This window comes from Symphalangus syndactylus, chromosome 14 (genome assembly GCF_028878055.3).
Source record: "Symphalangus syndactylus isolate Jambi chromosome 14, NHGRI_mSymSyn1-v2.1_pri, whole genome shotgun sequence".
NCBI classification, from domain to species: Eukaryota; Metazoa; Chordata; class Mammalia; order Primates; family Hylobatidae; genus Symphalangus; species Symphalangus syndactylus.
The window spans coordinates 105346578-105365936 of record NC_072436.2 but is presented as its reverse complement, the minus strand read 5'-3'; positions in this window follow the sequence as shown (position 1 = coordinate 105365936).

Below are 19359 nucleotides of genomic sequence, written 5' to 3'. Positions count from 1 at the left end.
CAAAAATAACACAACATCAAGAATTTAGTTAATAGTTACATGCAGATCTCAGTGTGTTCATTTTGACAAATAAATCACAGTAATGTTAGATGTTAAGAATCAGCAAAACTGGATGAGGTGTGTGTGGAAACTCTGTACTATCACGGCAACTTCTCCATAAATCAAACATTCCAAAATAAGATTTTTTTTAAATCAGGGCATTTGTATTTTCTTGCTTTTGTTTTTTGTGAGATTTTTAAAAATTCTTTATCTGATTCAGTTGTTTCAGGCTTTTTTAGAAGGTAGAGATACAGGAATAGTCACTGTCTTACCTCCTTAATTGTATTATAGTAATCAGTTAACTTTTCTTGATACAAATTTCCCAATATGAGCCCCATTACTAATTTCTAGATTAGAAAAGATGCAAGAATAATGGTAAAGCAACAGCAGGATGAATTCAGACCCCAGAGGAACTGGACTGTGCGTTGCCCCTCTCTCTTCCAGAAGACCATTTCTGCCATCCAAAACTTGGGAGTGCAGACTGTTACACGGTCATGGACTCTGAAATTTCTATAGAAATGTTCTATTTGTGCATTAGAAAAATAAATAGAATTTAAAAGATAAATAGCAGGTTTTAGGCAATTTACCTATAAAGTTATGTCTGTTTTGTGTATTGTTTGATAAACCTCTTTTTTTAAATCACACCAGCTATTCCACAAAACACTCTAGCAAAGATGCAAGTGAGAGAAAGAAACAAGAAAGAAAGGGAGAGAGAGAAAGAAAAGATAAAACCTTTGTTTTATGATTACTACTTCTAATTAGAATATGCTGTTTTGAAAGACTAAGCTGCACTGTCCATGTTTGATATGCTGTCCATCTGAAAGCTGGTTGCCAGGACTCCCAAGGTATCCATAAACCAGATGCCCGTCTATGTAACTATTCTAGTTACATCAGGGCACAACCGAAGAGGTGCCACCTCCCAATATGTTCTATAATTTGGATCAAAAGCCTTCAATATTTATTCCCAAGCCCAGTATGGCAAGAAAATTCATGTGTACATTTTGGCAATGCATAGAGTGAAACCAGAAAATTCAGAAATCATCCGTCTGCCATCATGGCAAGTTCCAACTCTTTGTTCCGTTTTTCCTCCTTGCAATTTGCTCTTTGAAGAAACTGGGCCATTTGCTCTGTAGATTTTGCACAGTCCGTGTTTTGCAAATTGCATTCCATGGTGCTGTTGAACGTGTTCCTCCCCAACTGCCCCATTACCTGAATTGCTTCTGTAATGAGATTAACTTCCCTATATAAACTATTTTGGTATCCTGAGCTGTAGTTTATACAGTAAAGGCAGATAAATTCCTGATTCTATTTATCATGTTTCCAAAAATAACTGGTTCTCTAGCATCCTTCAAACGTGTTTAATGAGCTTTTTAATTTTTTTTGGTTTTATTATGAACTCATGGCTTTAAATATATTTGAAATGTTTTAATCCACTTCTAATGTTATTATATTCATGCTCAAATTAACCCAAATTTTGTCAGCAGTGCCTAAATAAATTGGCTCCTGGTCATTCCTTGACTCCGATTCAGAACTCTTTGATAGCTTCTTTTTGTTGTTATTGTTGTTGTTTTGTTAATGACAAAATTCTCCAGGTACATTTCAGGTATTTCTAGATCTGGAATCAGCTACTTCATTTTAGTGAGATATGATATTTAGAGACAACAATCAGCACTATGATTGGTCATTGTTTCTAGACCTTTTCAGTGAAAAAAAGCAGGGAATACTTGTTTTTGATAAAACAATTCATAAACTCAAATTGGTATTTAGTTTAAACTCAGGACTTGGAATTTTAACTTAACTTCTTTAATCTTGTATAAATTTCTTATTTTTTGCATTCTGAAAATCCCAATCTCAATGACACCCAGTTCCTTTTTTGCTTCATCACACGCTACAAACATAACAGTCTCAAAATAATACACCATTATACCAACACAGTCATTGATGAAAACACTTTAAGATTTTTGTTTTGCACTTCCTTTTGTCCTTATGTTTATACCACCTGCGATGTGGTAATTTTAACAAATCCCTTTATACACAGTTACAGTCAGTCATCTGTTATTTTTTCTCTTAATTCTCAGCAACTATAACTAAATTTTGTTTTAGAATTATAATTATGTAAATTATGTAACATTTTCAAAAATAAAATCCACAAAACAAGTTACCTTTAGGAAAATCTAGCTAATATTGCTTTATCCTCTACCATACTCATACTTTCTCTCATAATTGAACTTAATTTACCTTTCCATTTAGATACAATTAAATATACACATATAGTCAACCATCTTTGTTAGATGGATAGATAAATAAATGCTAGCATACTATATGTATTTTTCTCTACCTTGATATGTTTCATTAAATATAATCCGGAAATCCTACTATAAAACGATTTAGAAATATCTTTCATTGCTTTCTTAGTTATAAAGTGATCCATTCAGGAATAGACCATACTTTGAGTAGTACTGTACTAATGGACGTGAAGTTGTTTTCTATTCCTTTGCTAATATAAATAGATCTATTAAAGGGACTTGTGAATATTTCCATTCATGATTATATTAGTGCGATGAATTCTTAGAAATGGAATTGCTGAGCCAAAGGTAAATGTATGAGTAATTTTTAAATATCTTTTCTATTCTTTTATAAGATTGTAACATACTTGATATCAGATTATAACATTTTGCATACACTTAAACAACATATACTAGTACTTATTTCCTCACTAAAGTTTTGGGTTATTGCCCACATTGTCAATATAATAGTCACCTCAATTTAATTTACATTTCTCTTATTCTAAGTGAGGTTGGGAATCTTTACATATTTCATGATCCATTTATGGGTTTTTTTGCTGTAAACTCTATTATCTTTTCTCTTCTACTAAGTTTTGGGGTTTCTTGAATTTCTGTATTCTTTTTGTTTGGTTGGTTGTTACTTTTTTCTTTTTGTTTTGTTTTGTTTTTGATACAGGTTCTAGCTCTATCAGCCAGGTCGGAGTGCAGTGGTGCAATCATAACTCATTGTAGCCTCCAACTCCTGGCCTCAAGCGATCCCCCTACCTCAGCATCTAGAATAGCTGGGATCAAAGGTGCACACCATCATGCCTGGCTGATTTTTTTTTTTTTTTATGTATATATTGGGTTTCACAATTTTCCCAGGGTGTTCTTGAACTCCTTGGCTCAAGAGATCCACCTGCCTCGGCCTCCAAAAGTGCTGGGATTACAGGCATGAGCCTGTAAATTTCTTTATTGTATTCTCCCAGCCTTAAAATTTATTTATTTTTCAAAGTTCTTTGTATATTACAGATATCATATTTTTGTCTAAATAGAGATTGGTAAACATTTTCCGTAAAGGGCCAAATAGTAAATATTTCAGGTTTTGCAGACAATGTGGTCTCTGTCACACCATTTAACTATGCTGTTGTAGCCAGAGATAATACATTAAAAATGAGCATGGTTGTGTTTCCAAAATACATAATTTATAGATACTGAAAACTGAATTACAATTAAACATTATCTATTATAATTTTTTTTATTTTTTCAACAATTTAATAATGCAAAACCATTTTAAGTTTACGAAATGTATAAAAAAGGCAGCAAGCAAATTTTTTCTTAATTTTTAATTTTTAAAATTTTATGAGTATAAATGTACGGGGTACATGAGATATTTTGATACAGCCATACAATGCATAATAATCATGTCAGGGTAAATAGGGTATCTATCACCTCAAGCACTTATCACTTTGTGCTATAAACATTCCAATTATACTCTTTTAGTTATTTTTAAATGTACAATAAATTATTGCTGAACCTAGTTACCCTGTTGTGCTATCAAGTACTAGATCTTATTCATTATATAAAACTATACTTTCATACCTGTTAATCATCCCCACTCCCCGCCTACTCTTCCCAGCCTCCGGCAACCATCATCCTACTTTCTATCTCCGTGAGTCCAACTATTTTACTTTTTAGCTCTCACAAATGAGTGAGAACATGAGAAGTTTGTCTTTCTGTGTCTGGCTTATTTCACTTAAAATAATGTCCTCCAATTCCATTCATATTGTTGCAAATGATAAGAGCTCATTCTTTTTTTGTGGTGGAATAGAACTCTTTTGTGTATAGGCACCACATTTTCTTTATTCATTCATCTGTTGATGGACACTTAGGTTGCTACCGAATCTTGGCTACTGTGAATAGCACTGCAATGAACATGAGAATGCAGATAGCTCTTTGATACCCTGATTTCCTTTCTTTCAAGCATATTCCCAGGGGTGCGATTGCTGGATCATAAGGTTGGTATCTCTATTTTTAGATTTTCAGGAACCTCCATACTGTTCTCCATAGTATCTGTACCAAATCACATTCCCACTAACAGTGTACCAGGGTTCACTTTTCTCCACATCCTCACCACCATTTGTTACTGCTGGTCGTTTGGATAAAAGCCATTGTAACTGGGGTGAGATGATATCTCATTGTAATTTTAATTTGCATTTCTTGGTGATCAATGATGTTGAGCAGCTTTTCATATGTCTGTTTGCCACTTGTATGTCTTCTTTGAGAAATGTATATTCAGAACTTTGGCCCATTTTTGAATCAGATAGTTGATTTTTTTCCTATTGAGCTGTTTGAGCTCCTTATTTACTCTGGCTATTAATCTGTCAGATGGATAGTTTGCAAATATTTTCTCCCATTATGTGAGCTGTTGTTGTTTCCTTTGCTGTGCAGAAACTGTTTAAACTGATATGATCTCATTGTCTATTTTTGCTTTGGTTGCCTGTGCTTGTGGGTATTACTTAAGAAATCTTTTCCCAGACCAACATCTTAGACAGTTTCCCCAATGTTTTCCTTTAGTAGTTTCATAGCTTCAAGTATTAGATGTAAGTCTTTAATCCATTTTGATTTGATTTTTGCATATGGTGAGAGATAGGGGTCTAGTCTCATTCTTCTGCATATCAATACCCAGTTTTCCCAGCACCAATTATTGAAGAGACTGTTCTTTCCCCAATGTATGTTCTTGGCACTGTTGTCAAAACTGTACTCACTGTAGGTATTTGGTATTATTTCTGGATTCTCTATTCTGTTCTATTTGCCTATGTGTCTGTTTCCATGTCAGTACCATGCTGTTTGGGTTACTATAGCTCAGTGTATAATTTGAATTCAAGTAATGTGATACCTCCAGTTTTGTTCTTTTTGCACAGGATGGCTTTGACTATTCTGAGTCTTTTATAATTCCATAGAAATTTTAGGATTGCTTCTTCTTTTTATGTGGATGTCATTGGTATTTGGTAGGGATGGCATTGAATCTGTTGATTGCTTTCAGAAGTATGGATATTTTACCAATATTGATTCTTCCAATCCATATACATGGATTATCTTTCCATTTTTCGGTGTCCCTTTCAGTTTCTTTAATCATTGTTTTATAGTTTTCTTTGTAGGAGCTTTCACTTCTTTGGTTAAGATAATTCCTAGACATTTTATATGTAGCTACTCGAAGTTTACCTTTTTAATATTTTTCAGAATGTTCACCGTCAGCATATAGAAATGCTACTAATTTTTGTATGTGGACTTTTATATCTGTCAAGTTTACTGTATTTATTTATCAGTTCTAGTAGTTTTTTGTGGATTCTTTAGGTTTTCCCAAATATAAGATCACATCATCAGCAAACAAGGATAATTTGACTTCTACCTTTCCACTGGGTATGCCCTTTATTTCTTTATCTTTTCCAAAACTGTAGAGAGGACTTTCAGTATTATGTGGAATAACAGGGTGAAAGTGGGTATACTAGTCCTCTTCTAGATTTTAGAGTAAATGTTTCAGTTTTCCCCATTCAATATAATAGTAGCTGTGGGTCCGTCATATATGGCTTTTATATGCTAAGGTATGCTCCTTCTATACCTAGTTTTTTGGGGTTTTTATCATGAAGTGGTGTTGAACTTTATTAAGTGCTTTTCAGTATTAATTATAATGATCATATGGCTTTTGTCCCTTATTCTTTTGACATGGTGTATTACATTGATTGATTCATGTGTGTTGAACCATGCTGGTATCCCTGGGATAAATTCCAGTTGGTCACTATTAATGATCTTTTCAATGTATTGTTGAGTACAGTCTGGTAACAGTTTGTTGAGGACTTTTGTATAAATATTCATCAGTTATTGGTCTATTTTTTTTAATGTGTCTTTGTCTGGTTTTGGTATCAGGGTAACACTGGCCTCGTATAATGAGTTTGTAAGTATTTCCCCCTCCTCTATTTTTTGCGATTGCTTTAGTATGATTTTTCATCCTTTAAATGTTTGTTAGAATTCAGCAGTAAAGCTATTGAGTGCTAGACTTTTCTTAGCTGACAGCCTTTTCAATATGGCTTCTATCTCATTACTCGTTACTGGTCTGTTCAGGTTTTGGCTTTCTTCCTGGTTCAATCTTGGTAGGTTTTATGTGTCTGGGAATTTATGTATTTTCTCTAGATTTTCCAATTTATTGGCCTATAGTTGCTCATAGTAATTTTTCATGATCCTTTGAATTTCTGTGGTATCAATTGTAATGTCTCCCTTTTCATCTCTGACTTTATTTGGGTCTTTTCTGTTTTTTCCTTCATTACTCTGACTAAAGATTTGTCGATTTTGTTTGTTTATTAAAAAAACAACTTTCTGTTTCACTTTTTTGTATTGTTTTCTTCATTTCAAATTTGTTTATTTCTGCTTAGACCTTTATTATTTATTTTCTTCTACTAATTTTAGGTCCAGCTTGCTCTTGCTTTTCTAGTTCTTTATGATGTATCCTTGGGTTAATTATTTGAAGGCTTTTGTGTTTTTTTTTTAAATGTAGGCACTTATGGCTATAAATTTCCCTGTTAGCACTGCTTTTGCTGTATCCCATAGGTTTCGGTATGTTGTGTTTTCATCATCATTTCTTGCAGAGAGCTTTTCAATTTCCTTTTTAATTTCTTTATTGACCCACTGGTCACACCAGAGCATATTATTTAATTTCCATGTATTTATATAGCTTCCAAAATTCCTCTTATTGTTGATTTCTAGTTTTATTCCATTGTGATCAGAGAAGATGCTTGCTATTATTTCAATTATTTTTAATGTTTCGAGACTTGTTTTGTGATCTAACATGTAGTCTATCCTTGAGACAGGTGCTGGAACATAGAATGTGTATTCTGCATCTTTTGGATGAAATGTTGTGTAAGTATCTATTAGGTGCTTTTTTTTCATAGTGCAGTTTCTGTCTTATGTTTCTTTTTGATTTCATGTCTGGGAGATCTGTCCAATGCTCAAAGTAGACTGTTGAAGTCTCCAGCCATTATTTTATTAAAGCCTGTCTTCCTCTTTAGTTCTAATAATATTTGTTTTATATATCTGGGTGCTCCAGTGTTGGGTGAATATATATTTATGATCATTATAACCTCTTGCTGAATTGTCCCCTTCATCATTATTTCATGACCTTCTTTGCCCCTTCTTTCAGTTTTTGTCTTGAAATCTATTTTGTCTGATGTAAGTATAGCTATTATCATTCTTTTCTGATTTCCATTGGCAAGGAATATCTTTTTCCATTGCTTGATTGTCATTCTATGTGTACCTTTATAGGTGAAGTGTGTTTTTTCAAGTTTATTTGAAACCCCAGAGCATTTTGGCCCACAGTGGTGAGGCTTGTTGAGAAACTCAAGTTCTAACCGATGGGATGAGAGATTCCCCTCTGGCTGGCTGGTCTAAATGCTCCCTCCATGTTCAGGCCATGGCTGAGCCCAGCAAAACTTTGCTCTTAGCTGTGACAAGGCAGCACTGAGTTCAATATAAAGTTCCCCAGTCACTTTGCTCTCCCTCCCCCATGTGCACATTCTTTCTCTGCACCGCATAGCTGCTGCCAGGAGATGGGGGAAGAGTGGCATCAGTGATTCAGGACTGTCTCTGCACTCTTCAAAGCCTCTTTCACTGATATGAAGTTAAAACTAGGTACTATTATTGCTCATCTGATTTTTGGTTCTTGTGATGGTGCTTTTCTGTCTGGAGTAAGTTGTTAAAATTCGGTGTTCTCATTATGAAGTGGGGTGGGGATATGAATGGTGTAGGCTTCTATTCTGCCATCTTGCACTGCCCCTCCAGCTTTACTTCTTTCTTTACAATTTATACCTATAATTGTTTTCTATTTTCTATTCAAATATTTCCAACACAATGTTGAGTAATACTTCCTATACAATATTAAAGAAAAGTGGAATAATGGACATCTTCACTGCATTTCCAGTTTTATCATTAAAGCCTCTGTGTCCACATTAAGTAAGATACTGCCCTTAGGACCAAAATTCATGTATTTTATAATGTTATTGAATTATCTATTCATTTTTACTGTTAGCATACAGAGGTCCCAAAATGTGTATTATTTATCTACATCTAGAGAGATTAATTTTTTTCTCATACTATTAATATGATACATTATTTTGATGGGTTTCCTGATATTGAACTATCCTTGTATTACAAGAATTAACCCTACTAACTCATTATGTATTATGTTTAATGTGTCATGGGATTCTGTTTGTTAATATTTTACATATTTATTATTTTATCAATATCCATAATGAATGAAATTTGTCTGCAGTCTTCTTTTATAGTGTGATTTTTTCAGGTTTTGAGATTAAAGTTTCATTAACATCATAGTAAGAAATAAGAGGTTTTCCTTCTTTTCCTATTTTATGGTATCTTAAAATTAGTATTGGTTGTATTTGTTGGCAGAAATCCCTTTTGAAACTTCCCAGAAATGATACATTTAAGAGATAGTACTTTAAATTCTATAACTTCTAAGCCAAATGTCTTTTTAAAATTTTTATCTCTACTAGTGTCACTTTAGGTAGTATTATTTTTCCAGAAAATTGCTTGTTTCTTTTAGATTTTCAAAATAGTTTACTCACAGAGAATTGTGTAAGATAGTCATGTATTTTGAAATAATATTTAGATTTGTGCCATAATTTTTCTTTTGATTATATGATTATATTTTCTGCTTTATTCAATATTTGATATAGTTTGAGTATTTGTCCCTGCCCAAATCTCATGCTGAGTTGTAATCCCTGATCTTGGAAGTGGGGCCTCATGGGAAGTGTTTGGATTATGGGAGCAGATCCCTCATGAATGGCTGAAGACATTCATGAACCCATTGGTGATAAGTGACTTCTCACTCTGAGTTCACACAAGATCTGATTACTTAAAAGTGTATGACACCTCCCCTCCCCACTATCTCACTCTTGCCTCTGCTTTTGCCATGGAATTTGCCTGTTTCCCTTTGCCTTTCGCCATGATTGAATGCTCCCTGAGGTCTCACCAGAAGCTGAGCAGATGCCAGCACCTTGCTTCCTGTAAAGCCTGCAGAACCTGTGACAATTAAACCTTTTTTTTTTTAATAAATTATCCAGTCTCAGGCATTTATTTGTAGCAAGGCAAGAATGGCCTAATATAATATCCTATATCTGAATGAAAAAGTTAATAAACTAGAAAACATTCTAACCATATAATTATGAGAAAAGACATGGCAAAAATCTAAAGACTATTTCAAAATGTGTAACTATATTACACAATCCTATGCGAAATTTATTAGTTCTACTGAGTTTTTGGTGTTCTTGTTTTTATATAAATACTATGTTTGTACATTCCCTCTTTCCTGGTTTTATTTTGTAATCTTTTGTTATTTTGCTTTTTAGATTAAGTGCAAAGGCATTTATTTTATCATTTTACATTTTTATTTAAAGTTTTTAATGTTGTAAGTTTTTTCTCGAATTGATTTATGTTATATAGTTTATCATACATTCCTTTTTGTCATTATTTTCTAAAAAAATTAATTTTTTTTGCCAAATTTTCTTTTAATCGAAAAGTTGGTTGAAAATAATTATCTAACTTTTAGAGAATTAAAAGTGACTTTTAAATTACTTTTAAAAGTAACTAATAATTTTGTTATACTGTGCTTAGAGATGTTGCTTATATTACTTTTCTATTTTTCATTTTATGAAGCCTCGCTTGATGCTTAAGACATAGCCAACTTTTATGACTATTATCTAGTTAATAAGCAAAGGAGGTATGCTGAAAATTATTATGTTTATCCACTTGACTTCCATGTGTTAAATGTACTGCTACTATTAATTAGTGGGCCATTTTCTCTCATCACATCTCTGTAACTACTTTAAGGAAGTTTTTCCTTTTTTCTAGAATGCATAAGTACTAGTAACTATTGTACCTTTATTGTGTTTTTTAGTCCATTACATCTATTAAGTGTACTTCTACTATTAGAGTGCCATTTTCTCTTTCTCATCACATCTCTGTAACTAAGAAAGTTTCTCCTTTTTTACAGGATGCGTAAATACTAGTAACTATTATACCTTTATTGTGTTTTTTAGTCAATTACATCTATTAAGTGTACTTCTACTATTAGTGTGCAGTCTTCTCTTTCTCATCACATCTGTGTAACTACTTGAAGAAAGGTTTTCCTTTTTTACAGGATGCATAATACTAGTAACTATTATACCTTTATTGTGTTTTTAGTCAGTTACAATATAAAGTTCTGTTTTTTAAAATTTTTTGTTCTGAATTCCACAATGTCTAATATCAAATTTGTGATGTCTTGAATTTGCTTGGCATATCTTTCTCTTTTTACTTTTAATATTTCCAATTTTAATTGAATTTGTTTGGCATATCTTTCTGAATTTGCTTGGCATATCTTTTTAATTGAATTTGCTTGGCATATCTTTCTCTTTTTACTTTTAATATTTCCAAACCTCCTCGTTTTAGCAAAATTTTTCTAAACCCAATTGATTTGTTATGTACCTTGCAAAAACCATAGTTTTGTATTTAAATTTGTCAATCAACTTAAAGTTTGGGTTTCCCTTTTAACAGGTGAGTTAAATTTATTTATATATACATTGATATGATTGATATATTTAGCTCAGTTCTGGTATATCTGTTTGATATGCATATATACAGTCTTTTTTCTATAAATGTATTACTTTTATTACTTTGGCACATCTTTTGTTATTTAAATGGGCTATTTAATAATTTTAGAAATATATTTTTTAAATATTTTATTTTTGTTCCAATGATCACCTTTGTATACTCTTATTACAGTATCATTAGTCACCTCTTTTTGTTCATCCTGTCTCTTGGTTCCCTGCATTAAGCAACATTAAAATTAGGTAAAAATCTCTATTTTCCCTTTCCCTTCCTTCTCATTTATCCTGTCTCTTGGTTCCCTGCATTAAGCAACACTAAAATTAGGTAAAAATCTCTATTTTCCCTTTCCCTTCCTTCTCATTTAAGACCTAATCAATGAGTGATCTGATTCTACTTTCCATGTAATGTCCCATTTTCCCCTCATTTAAAAAAGCATATTTTGTATGTATGTTATCAGAGCACATATTTTTGTGTATCTCAAATACATATTATACTATATATTCTACAGTATATATGTTACATATCATTACAAACTATCTTCCTATATTCATCATTTTATTTTATTTCTAAGAAAAAGTGTATATTGACGGTTTAACAGCTGTCCTTATGCTTATACTTCTCCAATCTGGTAGGGCATCTAATGTTTATTTGTTAGAAGTAGATTCCTTAGTATGGGCTCATGAGAAAAATATTCCCTAATTTATTTTCATGTTTATTGCATGTCTTGCATGTCTTTATATTTAAAAGTCTTTTTTTGTGGCTGTCTCAATATCTTACTCTATTGTCTTCTGGCAAAATGGTTGCTCTTAAAAAATCTGATGTGAATCTTATTGTCCTTTTCTTTATAAATGATTTGGTCCCTTCTGTCTATATATTTTTTAAAATCACAATTTTCCTGGTGTTGGCTGTTCTGAATACACCTATTCAGTGAGACTTTTCAAAAAGTAAGTTCAAGTCTTCTTTATTTATCAAATTATAATATTTAATATTTTTATGTGTTACCAGGGTTTTGGTTTTCTATTTAGAGATATATTTCACATATGTTGGATTAGATAGCTAGATATGGATATAGATGGATATAGATGAAATTATAACATAGATATATAGATAAATTATCTTTCCCACTTTCTGTAAAATGCCCTTATCTATCTAATTCTTTTTGATTAAGTAAAAAGAAATTTATTCTTTTTCATCTTCTATTTATCTTGTGACATTATATTTGCTCTAGTGTTTTTCCCAGCTCAGTCTTTATTTGAAAGCAAATTATCTTTGATTTTAATTCTATCCAGGGCTCTATCAGCTCTCATCACAAGTCTTTTTATGTCCCATCATGTCATTTTAGAATTTGTTTAACTATGAACTGTGCTTTTTTTCATTATATCCATCATTACCTTAAATTTCATATCATTTTTGAATTACTTATTAACATTTTCTTCTGTTTGGGGGCATGTTGTTCTTTCATACTTTCACTGTTTATAAAACCAGTCTTATTGTTTAAAATAATAATTTTTTGTAGAATTTAACCATAATCTTATGTTGCTTGATTTCAGCTGAAATATTTTGTACTCTTACAGGAGAGGGAGCTTTAAGATAGATTTCCCGCCTTTATATCTCTTCTGATTACTCTCCTGATACTATCATTAAGCACTCAACAATTGTGCCTTTAAATTCTGAACTTATCTTTCTTCTCTACGCCCTCTTTTATTTGGCTTTCTTTCTGCACATGAAATCTCTGTCTTATTCAATTTAGATTCTACTCTTTGCGGTTCCTCCTCAATCTGTGACATTGTCCTAGAAGCAGTTACATCTTTCATTTCCGAAATTAATTGGAACCATCCTACCTGGCTTTGTCCAACCTTTTCCTCCTCTCTTTATTCCCACCTGTAAATTGGGGCCTGCAACAACTGCACAGAGTTTGCTAGTCTCATATTGATTCACTCACACTTTCTACATTGAGAGAGAACCCCTCAGTTTGGGGAAGAATATTTTTTGTGATTTTGTGTTAGACTGTCTGTCTCTCAAGGTCATCAAAGCTTACTTTGCTTTTCTTACTTCCTGATGAATAATTATTTATACAATTGCATTGTATTGCTATTGGTGGTTTGGGAATATCCAATATTATTTTGGAGTTTACTTTGTCACTTAATTTTGTTATGAATGGTATCAATGCAATTTCATTTTCTGATTACTGTTGATTCTGTTTTTTCTGTTGTAAACTAAAGTGCTATATTTTGGAGGATGAGGAAAGAAATCAGGTAAATTAAAAAACTTCACTACTTCTGACACATTCTTGCTATGAAGTCCTTCTACTTAAATTTAAATTAACTACTTCTGACACATTCTTGCTATGCAGTCCTTCTACTTAAATTTAAAGGATTACACCATACACACTCAGGAAATTAGAATATTTCTTGTTCTAACAATTTAAAACAAATTTTACTATGTTTCATATTTCAATGGGCTCCAAAAAACAGAATACTAAGAAATGGCAAGCATGTGAAGCTAAGAAATATGTGTCAAAATTTATCAATTTGGAAAGTTATTCACAGTACTTTTCAGAAATTTTAAATGAAGCAGTAAGTTAAAATTTTGATTAAAAATAAACTATTAGGGTTCCTTGATGGTTTTATTTAGGCATATAATTTTTTCTCATAGTATTTATCATAAAAACTTGCATTATTATTTTCCACTACTAAGGTCTAATCTATAATATTCAAAATAGCTAATTATTTGCCAACCAGCATGCTATCTCCTGTGTTCAAGAAATCACTTTCTTCAGATTAAGCCACTTCTTAATCAACATATTGGAAAAATACACTCAAATTTCCTAGGACACTCTGATCATTTTATCAAAAATCTATAAAATCTTAACACCTATTAATAGAGTTTGATGGAGTTTGAAGAAAGATAAGTGTATCACAATTCACTTAGTGATGAGATCTTGTTTATTCTACATCATGTTTAATTATGCTATTTCATCCTGTTTATTTAGTGAGATATATTTGTATGTTAACACCTGAATTAAAATAATGATTTAATTTTATTCCTTTGAAAATAAATGGTGCTCTTTTTCAACATAAAAGTGATATTTCAGTTATAAACTATGATGTTTCAACTTAAATATATAATGCATGTGAGATATACAAAAAATGGACCATGATTTAATTTTAGATCATTCTATCATGATCTGCAAACAAAATCTTTTATTTTTCCACTAGATTGTAAGTAAAAATTATTTGAAGTAGTGAGTGTAGAAGCTAGTACTCTTATAGACACATGAAAGAGAAATAGCACTCAACTGTAAAAAAATAGAAAAACATACAAATTTAGAATAAAGTTGATATATTAATATACAGTTAACAGTAAAATATATTTTGTTAGAATATGCTGATAAATCTGACAGCAAATAGATTGATCATTTCTGTAAAAATTATAATAAAATTACTAAATATTAAAAAGCTCTAATTCTAAAGGTAAATAAAATCTGCAGAAAAGCATCAAATTTTCCATTTAAAGTGGCAAATGGTTAACGTGCTGTAAAAACATCTCTTCTAATTTACTTTGAAAATAACAGTAAAAATAGAAAAATAAAAGCAAAGAGAAATGCATTGTATAAGACTGAGAGACAGCCTGTTGATAGTAAGAATATGTTTTCCTACCTTCAAAGCTTCTGGAGTAGGATTATAATCCTAAATGTGAAAGCTAAACTCCTAAACTTCCAGATGAAAATTTAAGAGAAAATCTAAGTGATATTACCTTAGGCAAAAATTTATTAGGCAAGATTTAAAAAGCACTGACCATAAAAAAACTGTAAATTGGTCTTCAACTAATTTTGCCAGACACCATTAAGGAAATGAAAAGATTAACCACAGTTTCAGAGAAAATATTCTCAATGCATACATCAGACAAATAACTTTTTTGTCCAAAATATATGTCATTATTATAATCCAATAATAGAAACAAGAGCCCCAACCAAAACTTGGCAAAACACTTGAACACATCACAAAGGAATATAAAAAAATAGCTAATAACCATATACTTAGATGCTCAGCATTATTAGTCAGCGGGGAAATGCAAGTTAAAACAGTGAAGGTGCCTGGCGCCTCACACCTGTAATCCCACCACTTTGGGAGGCTGAAGCGGGCAGATCACCTGAGGTCAGGAGTTTGAGACCAGCCTGCCAAACATGGTGAAACCCGTCTCTACTAAAAATACAAAAATTAGCTAGGCCTGGTGGTAGGCACCTGTAATCCCAGCTACTTGGGAGGCTGAGGCAGGAGAATTGCTTGAACCCAGGAGGTGGAGGTTGCAATGAGCTGAAACTGCACCACTCCACTCCAGCCTGGGCAACAAGAGCAAAATTCTGTCAAAAAACAAAAACAAAAACAAACACACACACACAAACCAAAAAGAACAGTGAAGGTATCACTACACACACAATAGAATGGCTAAAATTAAGAAGTCTAACAAACAATGCCAATGGCAGAACTTCTCTTACTTGATTTTTTATTCTACCCTCTCAATTTGAATCATTCTACTGCTTCCTCAACTTCAGTAGTCTATTTATGATTTAAAAAGGAACTATGTGAGGAAACAACTTATTAATATTGACAGTTAATACAATTGAGCACTGATTTTTCAAATGTTAGTAATAAAGGGAAAACTTCACTTTAGGTTTTTCTCCTTCATTGCTAACCTTATATGATCTGGAATGTTTTATGTTGTAAGATAATCAGTGAATTTTCTTATAGCTGGTGGTAACAGTGTGCTGCATAAGGAATTTTTTTAAAACAATTCTCAGGGAGACGAGGTTCAGAGATCCAGCCACTTTTCTCATATGGAAACTTCCTTCCATTGGTCATCTTGGAAGCTCTTCATGTAACCTTCTTAAAGAAGTCAGCAGCTTCCCACAAAGTGTCCAATATTCCATACGTTTAAAAATTAGGGGGAAAAGGGTTTAATCATAGTCAGTGATGGAGAAACATTTACCTAAATGGGTAATTTTTAGAAGTATATATCCAGAATCCACAACTATTCAGAAAAATCACTGAAGTGAAAGTCTTAAAAAAAAAAAAATATAACACAAAACTAAGTCTAGAGGCTCATGAATCCATTACAAAATATTCTAATATGTTCTTGATAATGAGTAAAAGTGCATCTAGAAAATAATTCAATGGCTGCAAGAGACTTACAAGTAAAGAAATCTGAATTAAATAATGCATGAACATGCGTATTTGTCACTGTCTCCTTGATTTTGCTTAAAAGAGTGCCTTGCAAAGAGTAGTGGCTTATTAAATATTTACCAAATGAAGGAAGAGCATATATTTAAATTCAAATATGTATGTTTTAAAAAGACAGTTTCACGATGATGATATATAGGAGAGTAATGCCTTCAATTTTTAATAGTCAAGATAACAGATTCAAATTGCCATGTGCCCAACACGTGGAAACATTTATTAATCCTCATTTGCATCATTACAGTAGGGATGGACAAGAGAGAATGTAGTGATAATAATACAGTTTCTGGTTACTTGTGGGAAAAAATAAATAACTAATCAACTTGATAATCAAACTGTCTATATTTCAGTCAAAGGCACAAATTTTCCCTCCAAAAAGCTCTGAAACAAGCTATTCTTGCGCCATGCTAAATTCAAAATTTCCATTTAACTAAATAACCTTAAATGTACATGTGAATTGGAGTAATTGTTTCACCTCCTATCCATCAAATGCCATTAAATCTATTGCTTTCTAAATCCCTCATCCTAAATACAGAGACCCAAATACATTGATGTGTTTCTTTAAAGTGAAAATGTTTCTGTTCATTCACTTTGTATAGTTATTGTAAATACAACCAGAAAACAAATTTTCCTTCATTGTTCAGCTTCACACTTATTACTATTAAAAAAATAAAATAAAGTCTCTCAAATGTATTAGCCTACCTTTGAATTTTCATTCTACTTTTCTCCAAAAATCTTCTTATGCTGTCTGCACTAGCCTCTTAGTAATGGTATCTATTGAACTCTGGATGATAAGACTTGCAAGGGCAAAAGAGGAATGTGGACTAACAAGCCAAAACGTGTGGTTTTGAGATGTAAACTCTTTTCAGGGAACATGATCAATTCATATCTATGTTTACCATTAAAATTTAGGTTGAAAGCATCATGACTGTAATAAAATTAATTATATCTCCTGCTGGCCCTCAGAATAGGCCTTTTTCAAAAAAATTAAAGGTACAGGTACTAAGGAGCATTTATTGTAAGTATATTTAAGTCTTGGCCATCTATTTCTGAGGATTGCATTTGTTCTAACATATCATTATAAAATGTTTAATGCTAAGGTTGATAATATTCCCAAATCAGTTGCAGTTTTCCAATACAGTTCTTATTTTTCATTACAGAAAATCCTTTCATTTTATTTCAACAATCTCAGAAAATCTTTATTTACTAATTAACTGTTTTTTTTTCTTTTGCTTAAACACTTTATGCTTTATCCTGTTAGCATTGTCACAAATGAGCTATTGCCCAACATACCTAAATTAGACATTTTACATATTTGGCTACATCTCTTTCCCATTTCCTTTCTTGAATCCTTTAACAAAACCTTTGCATCATTTCATGATTTTGAACACACTGTCTTCTTCCTTTTCCCTGCAGACTGTGCTTTGCAAGAGAAATTTTATTTCTTCTCCAGAGCTTCTCTGCAAATAACTGATCTTTTCAATTCCCAAGTTTGTACTGATTGGAGAATCAAAATTTTTGCTCTCCTTAGTCCAACATGTTTCTGAATTTGAGTGTCACCAGCCTCCTCACAAAAGGCTCCCTACCTTAATATGTGAGCCTGATTTGCTGGTAGGTCTCTTTCGACTCAAGGTAATAAAATAACTAATTTGCCAATAGCTTTCTATTTTCAAATTGCCTTATGTAAAAAATAAAATTATTTTTCAAGCACATTATGTATACAACCAAAATGGTATTATTTTTTAAAATTTATTATAACCTACTTCATCATGCTTGATTCACATTTGAACTTGCAGAATATTTTGGAAAACTACATGAACTCTTTCAGACGTGTAGGGTATCAGGCTATCACTGAAACAAAAGGATTAATTCATCATTGGGATATTAAAGCTATTTAAATATCCATGGTAAGCAACGTATTTTAGAATGAGAGACGGACAATAAATAGTTTAGTATTGACTCCTTAAATTACCGAAACTTCTTTCTTAGAATCTTGCTTAATTATTGAGTTCCAGTGTCGCTCCATCATTTCATAAAGCAAATAATCATTGCAGCATTTGGGGCTCAGTATTTTACTGTGAAAGAATTTGTGAGTTTTCCCTCAATATTACATTTCTCTTTTCATCATTGTTCTATATCTACTTTTGTTATTCTTCTGCTTTCCTATATGATTGAACATCAAACAATTTAGCAGCACTAAGGATTCTATCACACGGTTTTTCTTTCTCACCGGTTACTGAAGACATTGAATAGATTAGGCTTCAAACAAATCCTTCTGATATCATCCTAAACTCTTCCATTGGTCCCCACAGTTCAGTCAGCATGCAGTGCAGATGAGACTACCTCCGTTCTGTTTGTTAAGAAAAAGAAAACAAGGCAGTCAACTGAGAGCAGAGGGAGACAGAAAGTTTTCTATATGGAGGGGAGTAGAGGCAAGCAAATACTCTGAAGATAGAAGTATGCGGTACTGGAATATGATTGCTTCTGATGCATTTGCCAAACTGCAGCTCCCAAATGCCCTGATCTACTCAACAGGCTGACACAGAAAATTTATTGCTGAGATTCTTTTTCTTACACCTATTCTAAAATATTTTGAGTCTTGAAAATATTTACCTGATAGATTTTGTTGTTATTGAGATCAGTGATCAGCTGACTCTAGGAATACTCTAATTTTTAAAAATCTGGTCACTTTTAGTCTTTGATCCAAATAATTGGTTGACTACATTAAATAATGATTGTGTTTTGCTCTTTTCCACTGATGGATAATTGAGTTGAATTGATTGAATCGTTTTTCTTGTCATCCTCACTTCTTTTATAGATGCCATATGATTGCCCCCTTCTATTTCTTTCCCAGTGGATGGACAGTTGGCTTTTCCCTTTGAAGTCCATTTAGCTTTGTTTTTGTTTGGGAACAGCCTAAGACAGAGATTACCGGCTCTAAATTTTTTGTTGTTGTTTGAAGCAAAACCTTCAAAAAGAATCAGGGCTGCCTATTCTTTAGTGCTATGACAGGTTTAGGCATATTAACCCTTCCAACATCACAACAACTTGTGGCATATATATGGGTATTCAACAGCCAGTTGGGAATGAAATTACTGTTAGTGCATATTCGTGTCACCTAACATGGTTAATGTCAGGATCTGACCTTTTGCTAGACCATTTGC